This window comes from Anser brachyrhynchus (genome assembly GCF_964034855.1).
Source record: "Anser brachyrhynchus genome assembly, chromosome: 1".
In the NCBI taxonomy this organism is placed as follows: Eukaryota; Metazoa; Chordata; class Aves; order Anseriformes; family Anatidae; genus Anser; species Anser brachyrhynchus.
This window is the reverse complement of record NC_137694.1, coordinates 192,424,083-192,430,649: the sequence shown is the minus strand read 5'-3', so window position 1 is coordinate 192,430,649 and position 6,567 is coordinate 192,424,083. Positions and strand designations below refer to the sequence as shown.

The following is a 6,567-nucleotide window of genomic DNA, read 5'->3' as shown; positions in this document are numbered from 1 at the left end:
CCCGCTGTAAGCCAAACCAAAGAATGTTTCCAGTTTCTCAGGCTCTATTTACCTTCCCTCTCATTAGAGGAGGCTCTCTCCCTTGCTTTCTGATGATTGTGCACATACTTCAACACTTCTGACTGATTTCAGCTGCTCCCGCTATGTTCCAGAAAGCTGACACGTGGGAACGCATCACCTCGCAGCCAGCGCACAGCTGCCCCTTGCTGACCGCCTTTAACCAGGCAATAACCAGGTAGAAGTATGACCCAGATGGTTTCCTAGTGGGTCATCGGGCTGGAGATGAGTCCTTTAGCTTCTGTCACCGTCCCTGTAGCTGCTGCAGGGTTTCAGAAGCCACAGACCATGCCCAAGAGCCTGGTGGAAGCTGGCAGGGGAGTGAAGGCAGGTTGCAGAGGGCTGAGTGGACAAAGAGGCAGCAGGCTGGGTGAATGCTGTAGCTTTTCCATTGTGCACCACCAGACCACCAGCAAACAGCACGCTGAAACTGGCCTAGTTCTCAGCAGCCCAAAACTATCCAGTCTTCAAGGTTGCGATCTTTTTTTTTTTTTTTTTTTTACTATAACTGCTCCCTGATGACAAAGTAATACATTTTTAGCATAGCTCAAGTATAAGATGCTAAAATTATACTACCTCTCATAAGTGTTGCCTCATAAATACGGATTCTGTTTTCATGGACATTGGAGTGGGTGTTTCATAAAGTATCATAAACAATTTATTCTGTAATGAAATAGTGCAGTAAATTATCTTTGGTTTCAGATTGTGCTTGCGGCTGTGCTGAGAACTTTTTGGTGTGGTCTGTAAGCCAGAGCTGTGGAATGTCTCCCCTCCCTCCTCCCATCCCTTCCTCTCTCTCTAAATGTAAGTGAAAAGCTGAAATTATTTGGAAAAATGTAAAACTTACCAGTTGAACACTGGGAGGTCCGAGAGTATATAGGATGATGGAGCAACTCTCTTGCTAGCATTAATCAATTATGTTTAGCACTTATGTCCTATCTACCTTTTTAGTATCACTGAGTCCAGTAAAGAGATGATGCAGCATCTCATCTCAGGTAGGACCCACCTGCACATCACCCTGTGTAGAGTGAGGGGATGGTGGCATGATGAGACCATGACCACAGTCTGGTACCAGAACTGGGTGCCAAACAGGGGGTGTGGGTGGTGAAATGCCATTGTCATAGACTCCGCTCCCATTAATCCATGCCTGTCTATGGATGTTTTCCAGTGCTCCATGGGAACAACTCATTTTCTTGCACAAGAAGTTCCCAGTTCAGCCAGACAGTTGTAAATATTGCTTATGTGCCACAGCCCCACAGTGCATCACAGGATGTGCCTGAAATATGTTTTTCTCAGTCAGGGATGAATTTACTCACAGTCTGAAAAGTAAAAGGTTTCTGAATTAGGACTGAATTTCCAAATTGCTTGTAGTGACAACAGGCAGAAAGTTAACTGAGTAAAATAAATACAGTAATAATTGAACATACACATGTAAGAACGCAGTTACACTGAAAAATGATTCCTCCTTATTTCTTTCCTCTGACTCTGTCAGGAGGTATGGCTGAAGACACCCCTGCTTTGTGAGAACCAGTAAAATGTGGTAAGTTTTGTGTCATTCCTGCTTGTTTATCTTTTTGTTTCAGCATTCAATTTCTTTTATAATAACTCCACATAGTTATCTGTGGCTCATTTATTTAGGGTGAAATTCTAATCTGTAAAGAGCTCAGTTAAAAGATCTGCTGTCACAGTTAGTGAAGCCAGGACTTCATCCACAGCATATGCATTTCCTTACTGCCAATTATTGTCAGAAATAGTTGAACCTTTGCAGTCATCCAGATTTTCAGTTCTGTTTTTCTCCTTTTATGTAGTGACTGATGTGACAAATTCTTTGCAGAAGTGACCTGCATTTTGTAAAGATGTAGGACAGTGAGTTTCTTGCCATGGTGCTCTACCATTTTTTAAAATCCTTTAGCCATATCTATGAAAGTGTTAAAATGATATGGTGTCTTTCACATTATCACTGAATGCCTCCAAGTGTACGTTTGCAGTTACACATCAGCTGGGTAGATATGTCTTGCTCTTTGCAGTGATGGTGCTCAACTTCCAATGACTTCTGAAAGAACAAGGTGGGTAAGAGCCAGACACTGAGTTTCTAGATAATTGCTTAAGGTCCTTTCCATACCCTCCCTTATCAGTTTTATACCTCGTTTGCTTTACTGCACCCAGCCACAGATTTACCTGTATCCTCCTTCAATACCAGCTCTTTGGATGCTATTCAGTAGGATGCATTTTTAAACAGTGCAAATGATTGCTACACTGCCAGGGAGAATGTGTGTTTCATATAAATGCTATTTCCAAGTAGCACTGTATAGTACTACTTAGGATACAATACATCATCATCATCTTTTTTTCACTAACATATTAATAGTGTTATAATTAAGAATAGTTTATTTGAAATACTTAAGAATTCATTTAGTTGTAAGCATGTGCAACAGGTCAAGTACTTGCTAATAAAATGGCTGTTCTTAACATAACTGCACAAAAATAGGACCTCTCTGCTGTTTGGGGGAAAAGAGCTTTTAAAGCAATAGCAGTCAGATTTGTAATGAAGAGAAAAAGACGAGTGTAGGAGCAGTGCAATGTTGATAGCGGGCAGCTGGTAGATTCTCTGGAAGATGACCAGTAAGCTCTGACATTACTCTAAGTAGCATCACAAGAATTGATCCAAGAACTATTCGGACAACTTTTGTGGCATGATTACACTTAAGTTGAACTCTTTTTCCTGTTTTGACTGTTTTAAATGTTTCAGTGCTGCCATTACATTTTCTGTGAAGATCTCTCACATATGCTGGCTTGGCCCATTTTGGCTATTTTTTTCAAGGTCAGCTCACTTTTCAGACCCTCCTTTCTGTCCTTTCCTGACATAACATGGATTTTAGAATTGGCGATACACATTGCTGTTGTCCATTTAATGCTTCTAGGTCTGGATTGTCTTTGCAGGTGCTGGGGTTGGGATAGGTGCTGGGAGAAAAATGGACAAAGTGAGTAAACACTAGAGCTAAGTTTGTGGAGCAGATGTGCCATCTCACGCTGGGGAAGTCCTTCATGTTTTTGAACATCAATTTTTAGAAGAGTCTCAAATACTAAATATGTTTCATTTAAGATTCAAGTGTTCAAGCTTTAAGCTAAATGTTCAAGCTAAAGTAGCCTTTATTGATTGCTGGGGAAAAGAAAAGTAAAAGCAAGGCAATTTCAAAAGTATCCAAAAATTTCAAACAGCAGGGGCATGTAACAGAAGGCACACTTTCAAGAGTTTCTATTCCAAATCAGGGAAGAACTGAGGAGAATTTAGATGAACTTTGGTTTAGCGTAGTTTAATAGAAGTTCTATGTATTTACCAAGGATTCAGTGCTACCTTATTAGAAAAAGCCACACAAATGAAGTGTTGATGGTAAATAATTTCAAGAATAAGTTCAGGTTATTGAACTACAGAGATCTGAAAGCACTTTACAGACCAGATAAAACATCTATTCTGCTTGAAGATAGAGCAAAAATGCCAAAAAAAAAGGCAAAAAATTTACTGACACACAAACTGGCAAAGAATATGTATTCCAATGATGATGACATTGCAACACTTACATAAAGCACTGAGAATGTGCCAGGAGTGGGATATATGAAAATAAACCCTGCTTTCACATGGTAGGTATATGACAAAACTTGGGTTGTATTAAAAAGTTTTTTTTTTTTTCCCTTAAGATTCCTAGGCATTAACTTCATGTTCTTTCTTCTTCACAGTTCATTCAAACCACCTGCAAAGTTTTGAAATAAACAAAGGGAAGGAGAACAATAATGCCACACATGTTTTCTGGGAAGTACCAAGGTACAATTTCTGACCTGCTAATGCATCTGGGGGCATATCCAAGGTGGGATGGGGGGAGGTGACAAGAAGGCCCAAATCTCAAGGGGGGATCCAAAAACCTTTGTTTGGAAGGTGGTTCCTTTTGTGTGTTATAACTGGCATGTCTGATCTTCCAGCAGAGTGCTCTGAGAACCAGCCTGTGAATGGGTGAATGTCTGTAGGACGGTGTCCTCCACCTTTTCTGTACAGGCTAGGACACTGGCCAGGGTGGTGAGCCTCATTGCCAGTGGGTGAGCAAAACCATGATGTGTCTCTACAGCCTTGCAGCCAGGGCATAGGCTGAAGTCTGGTCACTGCTAGCCAAATTTCTGGAGTTCAGTGTTCAAAGTAAAACACATCAAAAGGCGAAGCAACAAAATGCGTATCTCCTTCCCTGCTGACACTCTTAGACATTAGGCTGCTTGTGATTTACAGAGTTTAGGACTAGGAGGAACAACCAGAAATCTAGTCAAATCTCCAGTGTAATTGAACCAGTTAATTGTTGCTTGAACCATACTTCTTTCTTGACCATAGACACAAGATTTTCCATTTAAAACAAAAGGAGAGCTGTGCTTGGGCAAATGTAAAGTTCAGCCAGCCCTGTGCCTGTTCTCTTGTCAGAGAGGCTTAGGGACAAAGGAAAAAGACAAGAAAGTTAAAAGAAGAAAGTTAAAAGATTATTTTTTCTCTCTAAAAACCTTCCAACTAACAGAAACCTGCACCTTAGGTTCCATCTTCTATATCTTCTCCATCTTCTCCATCTGCTATAGCTTAGTCTTTCAATAGCCATTTGGAGACGTATTCTTCTGCCCTGTATTAAAATATATTTTCTTTCAGTGGGTTCCAGTTTATTGAACAAGTATATTGCTCATAATAAATGTCCAGTTCCTATCATGTTATATTGTTCCACTAATCTGTAAATCAGCAGGAAATTTCTTCTTATTACTCCTGCTGAATATAATGATGTTGAATAATGTAATGGGCAGTAACAATCCTTAAAGTAGCCCACTAGGAACACACCCTTTTACTGAATTTTCTTCTTACTTACTATCAATATTCAAGAGCTCTCATTTAGCTTCTTCTGTATCCAAATAAGCACTCTATAGATAAGAAAATATTTCTAATCAGAATATTGTGTTCTATTACTTTAAATGACTAACAATAGTCTCAGGTAACTCACATCTTTAAGTAACCTTACCTATGTGAATTTGTAATCTGAAAGTTTACAACCTGATTTTGTTTTACAATACCTACTTGATTGACACAGATTAATTCACACATTGTTTTCCATTATTTTGTCTGGAAATAATGTTATTTCATAATAACTAATAAACCTGTAAATATCCAGATTTCCGTAGCTCCATTTATTTATTTATTTATTTCAAGCATAATGTCTTCCAGTGTTTTGAAACATCATTATCACCATCAGGTTCATTAAAAATTGCTGTCACTGGCAAAAAGATCTCCACAGCTAACTCTTCTGGGACACTCAGTAGAAAGTTATGTAAGCATGGTTCCTTTAAAATATTTTGTTAAAGTGGATGTTTTCCTTTGAGCTGATGTGGTTCAGAATTGCTCTTAGATTTTTGGAAGTAGTCGTTCTGAAACATCACTTACATTTTATGCTTTGGGGCTATCCTTTGTTTGGGTATTCTGAATGCAATGAGGTCATGATCATTGGTTCCTAGGCAACGAACAACTTCTACTCCAGTGGTTAATTCATCTTTATCCATCATACGTAGTCCAAAGAAAAGTAACCTTCTGTGTCAGAAACTTATGATCTATAATTATTAGAAAGTCTGTGACGTTTTGTTCGTGTGAGATTTTGAGCATGACTCCCCAAGTGAAGTCACTCTCTATAACAGCTATTTGTTTCTCATTCTTTATCTGTATTGCAGATAGTAGTATTTTTCTGACAGGCAAATAAGTTAATATTAATTCACTCGCTTTGAAATACTTTCTTGACTCTGTATTTAATAAGACAAAGTTCTGATATACAATACACATTTGCATGCTTGAACTATATACTCAGACACAGACCAAAAAAAAAAAGACAAAGATTTTGTGAAATATTTTGCATTTGTATAGCACCTTCATCTTACCATCCTAAACTGCCTTTAAAAATGAATTAACATACTTCTGCTAAAAATTTATGCCAGTCACTGCAGTTTCTTGGCTCAGGGAAGTATTGAGATAGATAAAATCTTATTAGCTTGATTTCTTGTAAGTGGGGAAATTGGAGGGCAAAGTGGTTAAGTTCAGCATGTGAAATGTGGACATCTCATCTATATTTAGGTGCCTCTGTGGCCTGATTTTCAGAGTTTGCTGAGCATCAGCAAAATCCCATTAGGGTAAGTTATCAAGGTCATGCAGGAATCTTATGCCAGGAATTGTCCTGACTCCCTGCCCAATGTTTTAGTGATGTGTGGAAACAAAATTAAGATATTAACTCTTTTTATAGATAAGAAAAGGCATAAGGTTTCTAAAAAAAGAGTCCACCACCTTCAATTTCATCAGATCTGTACAATTTAATCTCCACCAGCTCTAATGCACTAACAGCCATATTATGCTGATTTGCAGTTACCCAAACTAACACTAGGTAAAGCACAGAAAAGCTAAGTTTCAAACAAGCTCTTTGAGGCTGTTGCCTGTTGCGTTGCTGGTTTGCTCCA

At 38.8% G+C, this 6,567-nt stretch overlaps 1 long non-coding RNA gene across 1 annotated transcript; it reads left to right on the top strand.

Annotated features, from left to right (window-relative positions):
• The first annotated feature begins 595 nt into the window (after positions 1–595).
• LOC308194892 lies at positions 596–5,577 on the top strand. The gene is made up of 3 exons (XR_013951020.1): positions 596–861; positions 1,550–1,597; positions 3,793–5,577. It is a non-coding gene; the product is annotated as an uncharacterized lncRNA (long non-coding RNA).
• Positions 5,578–6,567: the final 990 nt, after the last annotated feature.